Here is a 12145-nt window from a genome sequence, read left to right on the forward strand (position 1 = left end):
GCGCGCTGAGCGTCCCGGGGTCTCATTGGTAACCGCGAATGCCGCTCTCTCCCCTCTGACGACACGAGCCGGGGAGGAAAGAGGCGCGTTTGCGCAGTGTGCGCCCTGCCTCACATCTTGGAGAAGGAAAGTTTCCCTGCGAGGAAGGAAGGGCTTGGCCGGGTCGTGGATGCGGCTTCTTACTTGGCCGAGCGGGCACTTAATTCCATAGCATCCTATGAGGCCCGGCCGCCGTGTTTTCTTGTACAGGAATGGACCCTGTTTTTCTAGGAGTTTGGCAACCTTTCAGACAAAGGTCAATGTGGAAGTTGTATAGGGAAAACAGGGATGCACTGAAATGAAAGACAGGATTGCCCATAGAGAGCAAAAGGAGAGACTTGAAGGCCAGGAATGCCAGTGGTCTTGCATGGGTTTCATACCTATACCGTACACGGGGGAAAGTTGCAATGAGAATGCAGAATGGATTTCGAGCGAAGGTATCTGGGCCTGGATAAACTGCTCTAGGACTGGAATGAGGATCCCTATGAATAGAATCTGTGCTTTAGGGCTGGGATGAGGGACCTTGGGAGTAGCATAAGTATTTTGGGACAAGAAAGAGGGCCCACAGAGTAGCAGAAGTGTCCTGGGATTGCAATGACAAATCCCAAGATGGAATCATGGTCCCTAGTAATAGAACCAGTGTTCTGGGGCTGAATTGATACCCTCTGCAGTGAGATAACGGTTCGCTGGAATATAGTCCATTCTCTGGGCCTGGAATGATGAACCCAAAGTGAGATGAGCTCCCAGGGAGTGTAGCATGAGTATTCTGTGACTGGGCTAACGGGCCCCAGAATGGAATGACAGTCCTTGGGAGTAGGAGAAGTAGTTCAGTCCCGGAACATTCTTGCTATTCCAGTGGTCTGTCATTCCACTCTGGAGCCTGTCATTCCAGTTCCAGAACACTTCTGCTATTCTCTGGGGCAGCGTTGCACTTTGGAGGCAGTCATTACAGACCCAGAGCAGTGTATTTCAGACCAGAGCCATCATTTAGAACCCATTCTGCATTTTGTTGTTGGTAGTGTATTTCAATGGGACAATGCAAGTCAATTGACTCCCATTATATCCTGTGGGCCAGCATCCTACTTTGCTCCCAGTGGGTGATCCTGTCACTTGGAGGGGGAAATCATAAAACACTAACTGAGGGCTTTACTAGAGGTTACACAAGTAGTTACTTCACCACCATCCCTTTAATGCAGGGTGTTTCCCCCCCCAACACTGTTACATCCCATAGTTGAAGTGGCTAGAATGCTGTTCTGCTTTTTCTGTTGTTTATACCAGGGGTAGTCAACCTGTGGTCCTCCAGATGTTAATGGACTACAATTCCCATGAGCCCCTGCCAGCAAATGCTGGCAGGGGCTCATGGGAATTGTAGTCCATTAACATCTGGAGGACCACAGGTTGACTACCCCTGGTTTATACCACCTAACTGTGTAAATGCTCGTATCATTTGTATTTGTTTAAATACTCTTCACATTTGTTCTAAAAGAATCACCAGCTAGCTTAAACAGAGTATCATCACAATAAATAAAAAATAAAATAGAGCAACAACATAAAAGCAGCAGTGATAGAAGAAAAGTTGGTTTTTAAATGCCACTATTCTCTACCAGAGAAGCCTTCCCTTCCACTCCCTACAAGAGATACCCTGTGAGGTAGGTGAGGCTGAGAGCCCTGATATTACTGTTGGGTCAGAACAGGTCTATCAGGACTGTGAAGAGCCCAAGGTCACCCAGGAGGAGTGGCGAATCCAACCCAGCTCATCAGATTAGAAGTCGCCAGTCTCGACCACTGTACCAAGCTGGCTCTCTAAAAAAAGATTTTTTTTCATTTGGCAAAGTTTTGTCCTGCCTAATATTCTGAGTTGATTTTGGCCCACATTGGGGATAGAAGCAAGGAGAAAAATATGACATAAGTAACTAAATAAATGAATAAATAGCCTGCTGTATAAATTTTCCCTGGAATAACACTATTCTAGCCTGTGCCTGAACCCCGATTAACGATAGGGAAGCCAGGCAAGTCACCTTGGGGAGCAATGAGCAAAGTGTTAATTTGCAAAGCATGGGCCTGTCCTGTCCATTTTGTCCAGTCCCACAGATTCTGTTCCTTGTGGTCCTTGTAGCCTAGGAATTGGGGTGCAGAAAGCTCAGACTTAAAGAGCAGCATACAAAGACCGACATCTTTACATCTTTCTTGCATGATAGTAAGTATTTAGTATTTATCTTATCCTGCTTGCCCAATCAAGCTGGGGTAACTGGACGTAGTTCATGGCAGCACTGTTGACACTGGGGTTTTAGTGAGAATTCAGTAGAGCTACTATAGACATTCTACACGAACTTAAAACCACTGCACTATGGATGTCCCAACAATATATGAAACCGCACTGAGATAAGAGCTGTTCCTGTTTTAAGCAACTTTTGTTTATTCAGTAAACTGCAGGCATAGCTTCAGGTTTGCTCTGTGTGTTTGTGTGCGTGCACACCCAGTTACGAAGAAAGAAATTACTATTACTTCTGGGGAGAAATATGTTTCATTCATGTTGTTTTCATCTTCAAACTTTGTTTTTCAGGGGTTCCCAACCTTTTTGAGACTTGCAGATACCTTTTGGAATTCTGAAACAGTGTGACAGCCACAGCCACATAATGGCAAGAGGCTGAGCAGGCCACAAAATGGTGGAAATTCTTGTGCTATGCTGATAGCTGCTGCTAAAGCAAGATTTTTAAATATCAGCCCATCCAGGCAAACCTGCATTGGCCAGTTAGAAGTCTTGCTGCTCAACTGATCTTCCTGGTCACATCAATTTCCTAAAAACAGTTGACAGCTGCCAGATGAGGCGTTGCTGGGCACCATGGTTCCTAATACTCCTTGCACGTCTTCCAGCTTTACTTATTTTCATAGTACAGTGCCACATTTCTTGCTTCGAGATCCATCGGATAACTTTGTCCTTTGTCAATTAAGATTCAGAAGTTGTTAGGAACTAGATTTATGTGGCGTGCTGAGGATTATAAAGATGTGTGGTATTTAAATGTAGATGTGTGTGTTTCTTTAGGAAATGATAAAATATACCTTTAGTATTAACAGTTTCACTAATGAGGACAACAAATAACCAATTTCTGTCTTCCTAGACCATAGCTTTCAGCTAGTATAAGACAACAAGCCATCTTTCATCTTTATCCTCCATCATCTGCCATACAAATCAGTTACTTAGTTTATGGGAGTGAAGCAATTGAGAGATATTTTCATGGAAGTCAAATGTACATTTTTGTTTGTTATAATTTCATCTTCTCCTTCCACAGAGGAGTTCAGGGGGAGGTGTAGCCGGTCTCCTCTTCCTCATTTTTTCCCTTGGAAACTCTTGTGAGGTAGATTTGATTTAGAGAGAGTGGGGCTCCCAGCAAACATCATAGCAGTGTGGGGTTTTGAATTCAGGTCTCCTTGGTTTTAAGAAAATATTCCAACAACTATAACCTTATTTCCAGGCACTTGAGAAGACCTAGTGTGGAGTAGGGTTGGACAAGAATCTGGGAGATCCAGGTTTGAATCCGTAGTCTGCCATGGAAATTTGCTTGGTGGCCTTGGCCCAGTCATATTCTCTGAAGCCTAATTTACCTCACAGAGTTGTTGTGAGCATAAAAGATACAGTGTAGCTGCTCTGGGTCCCCATTGAGGGAAAGACAGGTAAAATGAAGTAAATAAATCATTCATATTAGAAGAAGAGCTGGTTATTTCTACCTTACTTTGTACTACCTGAAGGTGTCTCAAAGTGGCTTATGATCGCCATTCCTTCCTCTCCCTACAGCAGACACCCTGTGAGGTTGATGAGGCTGAGAGAACTCTGACAGAACAGTAACTTGCCCTAGGTGACCCAGCTGACTGCATGTGGAGGAGGAGTGGGCATTGAGGAGAGGGTGTTTAAACCTTTCTTCTTATTTACCACTGGCCTAAACTGAAAAATGGCACTCTGCGTTCCATTTGGGCCACATGCAAGTTTTTCTAAAGCCATTTCAGTTGAAGAAAACAGATGCTGTATGTGGAACCTTAAGGTCCATCTCCCTATGAACCAGCACAGGCCCCTGCACACCTGGGAATAAGTTTCATCCAGAAAGTCTTAGCATGTCTGGTTTTTGCAATGTGCAGGGATGAACCTGAGAACAAGATTTTGTGTAGTGAGGTCTTTGGGATGTAGGTTCCGAGTGTTCATGGGGGCTTGCAAAGTTGAAGATTATATGGGAGTGGTTTGTTCATTTTGTTTATATTGGATTAATTTCTCCATTGTGTAAATTCTGTCCCATGAAGCCTGAAGCATCCCACTAGTTATGCAGTCTAAGGATTAAATGCTGGTGAGACATCATGCATAGCTGGTTGCTACTTTCCATTTAACATTCCACTTGGTCTAAATGAATACAAGGAAATGAGTAATTGTAAGATAAGTGAGTGTGTACATAGCAAGCATCTATTCTTCTAAAGATATTTGTTTGAGGAGGGATTTTGTGGTGGTTAAAAATATCTGTGATAAGGGTTGCCATAGAATCTGGATTTTTTAAACATAGGAATGAATATTGTCTGTTAAATTAACTATGAGAAGGATGAAAGGTGAAATTTCTTGCACCTCTTTTCGCACCATTCCTTTTGTTCAACTTTTAAAGACAAACTATTTTAAAATATGTTTGGTTCTTATTTTCATTATTCCTTTGGAATCCGCTCTTGGTGAATGGATGTTCCAGTGGCAGCACATATCTCATTTGTTGGTGAGAGATGAGCCTTCCAGAAGTTCCCCTTTAGCTGAAAAAGGCAGAGAGGAAAACCAGAAATGTCAACAAAGAGTTATGATGTAAGTGTGGGAAGGCTGGAGCTAAAAAAAAGGAGTACGTTTTTGTAATTCAGTACTGCATTGACTTTGACTGCAAACTTACATATCCTTAGTAAGAAGTAAGTTTCATTACACTCAGAGCCAAAGCATTGGAAGAAAGGCGTGGCATAATGGTTAAACAGTCAGACCAAGACACTTCTCAGAGGTGTTATTGTGAATACAGAGTGGTGGAAGATGAAATGATGGGAAAAGCCGCTTTGGATCCCAATGAGGGAGAAAAGTGGGATATACATAAGGGAATGGGTATGCTTTATTGGGGTCCAAGGAGCCTACCCTGCTTATAACCTTTCCTTACCATAATATGGTCTATTTGAGTCAGTTCAGAAATTAAAATTAGCCATTTTCTTTTATGACTCATGAGGTGGTACGTGAGCATTCATACTATGGTTTGGCACCAGGCCCAGAGAAAATAAGTTTAGGTCCTCATTGGTTGCTTCCGAGCAATAAAAATACATAGGATTGTTCTGTTAGCTGACTATACAACCCTTTTCAATGGTATATTCAGCAAAATATTAGATACCTCTGCTTTCAGTATAAATGCTGAAACTAAATAAAACAATCACTTTTGTAGGTAATTTTTAATAGCAGAATTGTCTTGAATTTTCCCTAGTCCATTTGTAATATGACCTAATCATATGAAAAGATAGGCATGATTATTCATTTTAAGTTCACTTAACTCCTCAAAGGATTGTATTTAATGTTACCATTTAAAAAAGGAATATCAAATATGTTTTAACAAAAATCTTCAGACATGTCTAGCTTTATTGGAATGTACAGATGAAAGTAGGAAGAACCCTTCAAATTCAGAGACTGATGGGATGCTAAAAATTACAGTGCAGTCCTAGGATTCTTCTAATATTCTCAAAATGCTGAATTCCTTAAAATGATTTATGTGTTGCCAGTTTTCTTTGTGTGACAATGCAAGTGTTATTTTTCATCCAATTATAACGTTCTTATAGAACAGGAATTTATTTTGACATGATAAATATTTCTTTGTGTCTTCTTTTTTTCTAAAAAAAAACCTAGGAAAAATACTGACGCACAAGACCATTAATCAGCTTTAATCAGCCCATCATTTATTGCCTCTTCTGAAACTGAAAGTATTTACCTTCCTGTGGTGGTTTATTGCCTTGATGTGTTAATTTTATGAGATACTAATGTGGAAACATGTAAGATAACTGCCTGGGTTGTATTTAGTTTGCTTAACACTAGGAGCATATTGTATATACCTGTATTTCTAATTAATAGGTATATTTGATCATTTCCTAGCAAGGTCAATAATTTTATAGCAAGCATCTTTGGTGCTTATTTATTCAAGAAATGGGAGTCATTCACTTACAGTATTTTATTACAAATGTTTACATTAAAGGATTCTTCCTGATGGTCTAAGAATACCGTAATTGATTGTCTTTTAGGGATTGAAAATCTATATTTTTTCCAGGAGACTTTTGAGTTAACTGTATGTTCCAGTTGGATGCTTCAGAAAGTTTTGATACATGGAGGAACACAGTTCAATGTTCTTTTAGTTCCTCTAATGAGTTTCCTGCCCACTGCTGCTGGTGTGTTTTTCCCCATCTCAAGGTCACTTGTTCTGTGCAATATCAGCCCTCTATAGGTGAAGAAATGAAGATACTTTGAGTATGTGTGTACAGACATATTGTTAGTTCAGTAGGCAGAAAACTTAAGGCAGTTAGGAATGACATAAAAGTTGGAAGATACTGATCTCTTCTGTGTTTATTAATATACAAGTGAAATAATTTCCTAAAAGATGTTTTGAAACAGATGAAGAGACTAAACAAGGCTCTCATATTTTATGACCCACTAAACCAAAATGTGACCCATCTTTTTTGTAGTGTGGCCTGCCAAATGCTTGACAATCTTCTGTTTTGTAACGCAGACCGCAGAAGCAGGTTTATCAGGCCCCTGGTGGGCCATGGCATATGGCTGGTGGGTTGCCTTTAGCTTTGTAGTCATGTGTTATGTGGGCCTGAATTAAACTGTCACAGGCTGCAGACCTTCAGATCAACTCAAAGTAATATCATAACACTAGGTGATTAGAAGGCATATAAAATGGCAGGTTTTTTAAAAGTACCACTCAAAAAATGGCAGTGAATTAATTTCATGAGTCTGTTGATGTAATACTGAACAGTTAACTGGTTATAGTGGTTCTGGAACTTCTAAACTTCTTATAGGTAGATATTATTTTTCCCCAGCTGCTTTTTCTCCTGTTTTGTATGGCTGGGGAAGGGGGGGGGGGAAATCACTATGACTGCTTGATTTGTGATGTTATAGTGGCTTAGATGTGATTCTGTGCATCTATGCAGGGAGGCCTCAGAAATAGGAGCTGCTGCATTACTTCCTGATCATATTGTTTTAATGTCACGCAAGTCCTCAGAACATACTCTTGCAGTAGTTCTAGACCAGATGTCAGAAAATGAGCAGTTCAGCAAGGCTGAACTGCATTTCTTAGGACTCATTTTGCATTTCCCATGCAGAAGTACTTATCACATCTTGAAACACAAGAACGGAGAATCAAACCTGACTTTCCATATTAGAAGCCTGCAGCTGGAGTGCTTTCTGCTTTCCCCCACCCTCACTCTCCTCAGAGGGGCTGGGGGGATCCAGCAGCCTTCCGTGCCTGGCTGGCCATTGGGAGCTGTGGGAGAATTGGAAGGAGGCAGTCGCTCACGGCCTTGACTGCCCACCCTGCCCTTTGGGAGATGTGTGGTAGGAAGGCAGCAGCTCACCTCTGAGCAGCCAGGCCTTTGGGAGATGTGGGGGTGGGTGGAAAAGAGGCAGCCTTCCTTCCCCCAGCCTTTCCTCCACCCCCTCTTTCTTTCCCTCTTTTTCTTTGTCTATTTCATCCTGTCTTTCTCTCTTCCATCATCTCTTTAATCTTTCCTTCCTCCCTCCCTTTTTCTCTTTCATCCTTTCATCCTCTCTCCCTTCCTCCTTTCTCCTTCCTTTCCTCCTTTTTCCTTCATTCTTTCCTTTCTCCCTCTTTCCCTCCATCTCCCTCCCCTTCTTCTCTTTCATTCTTTCTTTTTCCTTCCTCTCTCCTTTTCTCCCTTGCTTCCCCCTCTCTTTCTTTCTCCTTCATCCTCTTTCTCTCACTCTTTTTCCTTGCTTCCTTGCTTCCTTGCTTCCTTGCTTCCTTGCTTCCTTGCTTCCTTGCTTCCTTGCTTCCTTGCTTCCTTGCTTCCTTGCTTCCTTGCTTCCTTGCTTCCTTGCTTCCTTGCTTCCTTGCTTCCTTGCTTCCTTCCTTCCTTCCTTCCTTCCTTCCTTCCTTCCTTCCTTCCTTCCTTCCTCTTTCTCCCTCTTTCTGTTTCTGTCCTTCCCTCTCCCTCTTTCTTTATATTTGTCTCTCTGTTTTTCTTTCTTTTTCTTCTCCCTCATTCATTTCCCTTCCTTCCTTCCTTCCTTCCTTCCTTCCTTCCTTCCTTCCTTCCTTCCTTCCTTCCTTCCTTCCTTCCTTCCTTCCTTCCTTCCTTCCTTCCTTCCTTCCTTCCTTCCTTCCTTCCTTCCTTCCTTTTCTTTCTCCATCTCACCTTCTCACTTCTTTCTTTCTTTCTTTCTTTCTTTCTTTCTTTCTTTCTTTCTTTCTTTCTTTCTTTCTTTCTTCTTTCTTTCTTTCTTTCTTTCTTTCTTTCTTTCTTTCTTTCCCTTCCTCACCCCACTCTTTCCCTCCATTTAATTCCTTCTTTCTTCTGTCTTTTCTTCCTCTTTCTCCCTCCTCCTTTCTTTCTGACTTTCTTTATCCTTCCTTCCCTCCCTCTTTCTCCGCTTCCCTCTTTCTCTCTTTCCTCCATTCTTTTCATCTTCCTCTTTCTTTTACTTCCCTTGTTACTTATCAGTTCTCCTTCTTCCTTGCACAGCAGTTATTATTCCTGAAGGTCTTTAGGCCCCCACCTGTAAATGTTGGCAATCCAGCTGACTGCATATGGAGGAGGAGTCAGGAATCAAGCCCTGCTCTTGAGATTAGAGTCTGCTATTCTTTAGCCACTTCACCGGACTGGATCTCAAGACCAAGTGGGGGGCAAAACCCAGGAAGGTCACAGTGCAGGGGGCAAAACCCAGGAAGGTCACAGTGCAGGGGGCAAAACCCAGGAAGGTCAAATGTGCTAGTGCCCATTGTATTCCTGGGTGTGAGTCCAAATCGGATTCAGCTGAACCTAAATCGGTCCGAATCGGGACCAACCTGCACAACCCTAGGAAGAAGAAGAGTTAGTTCTTATATGCCACTTTTCTCTACCTGAAGAAGTCTCAAAGCGGCTTAACGTTTGATAACATTCGGCTTTGAATGTTATCTTATCAGCCTATGAAACCAAATAAAATGGCAGAATGGATTGTTACACTTTAGGTTCTACGTAAGAGATTATATTTTTAAATGTAATCCTTCAGTTGTGTTCTGATATAACTCATTCACTCTTATGTACAAAAAAAATTTATTGTGTTACATCATGCAAATTTAGCCCTAGTGCACACAACAGAAATGGGTTTGAGCACTGGTGAGGAGAAACAGTGTCTCCTTTGAATCCTTTCTACCTGTAAAACTGCTTTCTTGGATTTTAATGATGGGAATATTCTCAGGAGTAGTACTCTTAAGCTTTCTCCAGGATACCGTAATCTTAAGAATGCCAATCCAAAGCAATGATCCATACTCTAGAAATGTGGATATTTTAAGTGTGCAATGAAGCATTACTGAAAGGTTTGAAGGGCAGTATATGCAGAGATCAAATGAAATTGTAATAAAAAATAAGGTTTATTAAAGGTGAATCACACAGTTTCAGTTTGTGGGGTTTGGGGTACCTCAGTGCTTGTACTGAATTGAACTTTATAGCCTGAACTCCACAAAGCTTATGAATGTACTTATTTATCCTACTTTTCTTCACCCAGGGGACTAAAGGAGCTTACAAAGAATATAATTCAGACAATGAAAAAAAAATGCATCACAGCTTCTGGGTTTGGGATCCACTGGCTCAGCTCACTGAAGTCCAGAGGCTGCAAGCCCTGGGCTGAGAGCTGGGGGTCATTTGGTTCTTGCCCTTGCCACGCCCTGGCCAACTACCTGAAAGAGAAGAGGTCCTTCCACCTGTCACTTTTATAGAGAAAAGATTTAAAGCCTCCAAATGGAAATAACCTGTTTTCCTTCTTTCTAAATTCATCCTTCCAGTTGCATATGTGAAAGGTACAGTGGCTAGTAGCCAGAATGCATAAAAGTCTCATGCTTTGAGGAAAGAGCCATTAAAACTGAGAAGTGATTGCTTCTCTTTGACGTCAGTTGCTGAATAAAATCAGGGGGTTACTCACATGGGCCAGGCAGTGGCTGCTGGCCTGAGGCACTAAAGACATGCTTTGAGCAAGGGAGGGGAGGGGAGGAGAGGAGAGGAGCAGCATCTTGCGTGCTGGGAAGGGAAGAGCTGGCAGCCTCACTAGAGATCCCCAAGTATTATGCAAAGCAAGTGAGCCTTCTTGGCTGTTTTGGTTTCCCGTAATAGAACAGGGGGAGAGGAACTGGGCTGTGGAACAAAGCATGCATATGCCTCAGTGCCTAGCCCTATTCAAAAACAAAGGCAGTATTTTCTAGTGGGAATCGCTTGGAAAATGAGATGGCAATATATGCTAGAGCAAAAGAAGAGAGCCGCTTTAGTCTTTTTGAAAAGCTGAGATAGCTTGTGATTATATTTTCTTTATTCACAAAGAATATCATCACAGAATTAACAGGCTACATCCACTAGCTGAAGCTGACATTCACTAAATTGAAGAAAAGACCTGTAACCCTCCAGTTTGTGCTAATTACATGTGTATATTAGCTATGGGAATGTGGTTTTAATTATATGTGCATATTAGCTGTCTGGTTGTGACTTTACAGTACTGTTTTCACCCTTTGAGTACACAAAAGGATGTCCATTCCTTCTGTAAACAAACTTGGAACCAGTAGAGAAAGCCATTCCCTTTAGTGCATTTTATCCAAGAAGGCTACATAATCCTCTGTGTTCAGGAGATAAATAGATCACGAGCCAAAAGTTGGCTGTATCTAATTTGTGTATTTTATTTGCAGATAATTAACCTAGTTCATATAGCAGATTTCATGTATATGTGAACTGCAGATTGCAAACATAAATTTTATTTTACTATACACACGTCCTTAAATAATTTTATTATCTGGCTAGAGAATTTAAGAGAAGAAAAAGTAAAAGAAACTAATCTTCTTGTATTCTTTGCCAACATGTTTCAAGCATTTATTTATTTTTGCTACTATAGTTTTCAAACTTATCTCTGCCCTTACAGGGTCTCAGGGCGTAACTTAAATTGCATTCTTATGCAAGCCTCCTTAAGCAAACATTCTGTGCTGAGTTTTCAAATTACAATCCATATACAGTTTGTGATTTAACTGTCATTGGTTTTAGTGGACTTTGGATCACTTATTCAATCTCTGAAGTGAAGGAATTTCTTAAAATTATGGTTACTGGTTTTTTTTTTAAGCTGTTGAATGGGAGAATCTGAGAAAAATCCAGGTGTAAGGGTTCTGTATGCAGCTGGCTATGGAGCATAGTCCTCTCATAAAACTAGGTTAGCATGGCATATATATGAAACACTGGATTTGTGTGGTTTCCATCACTGACGAAACCATTTTGCCTGAAGCTAAACACAGGGTAGGCATATCTGGTAGAGATCTGTGTGCACACACAGCCATGTATGCTACCCCTTGCTCCCTGGGAGAAGGTCAAGATAAAGATGCTGCTCAAAAAAGACATGCCACTCTTTAAACCAAATAGGGATTTGTCTCTTCAGCAGCACAAACTCCCCTAACAAAAATTTGTCTCCATGTGTGTTGGTAGTTTTGAATTTGATCTGTATTGTGTGGGAGGAAAATGTACTTAAAGAATATTAGATAATTTGTTGTTTGTATTTATCATTCACTATATAGATCTTAGGCATTATAAATACAAACCCTCTTATTATATATCATTATATATACATAAATATATAAATAAATAACACTGATATAATATTTGGCAATGGGAAAAAATCATTAGTATCTGAAAAGTCTTTTAATAATCTCCACACTCTTCTGTTGTGAGAAGAGAACCATGTTTCCAAAAGTGTAGCGCATAACTTTGACACTTGGGAGCGAGTGACATATAATCATTATTTGTTTACCTTGTAAACTGAAGGATTGTGTTTTTTAAAGATGAACCTGAGAGGAAAGGGTAGAACAAGAAACTCATGAAGGGAAAA

At 41.0% G+C, this 12145-nt stretch overlaps 1 protein-coding gene across 4 annotated transcripts in view; it reads left to right on the plus strand.

Annotated features, from left to right (window-relative positions):
* NEK7 (NIMA related kinase 7) overlaps positions 1 to 12145 on the plus strand; it is a 78137-nt gene that overhangs the window by 427 nt on the left and 65565 nt on the right. Inside the window, exon 2 of one of the 4 annotated variants that reach the window (XM_077332757.1) lies at positions 4758 to 4864. The exons of the other annotated variants lie outside the window; for them this stretch is intronic. The gene's annotated coding sequence lies outside the window, so the exon portion shown is untranslated. The remainder of the gene's footprint in view (positions 1 to 4757; positions 4865 to 12145) is intronic. 4 annotated transcript variants of the gene reach the window in all.

This window comes from Paroedura picta, chromosome 4 (assembly GCF_049243985.1).
Source record: "Paroedura picta isolate Pp20150507F chromosome 4, Ppicta_v3.0, whole genome shotgun sequence".
NCBI classification, from domain to species: Eukaryota; Metazoa; Chordata; class Lepidosauria; order Squamata; family Gekkonidae; genus Paroedura; species Paroedura picta.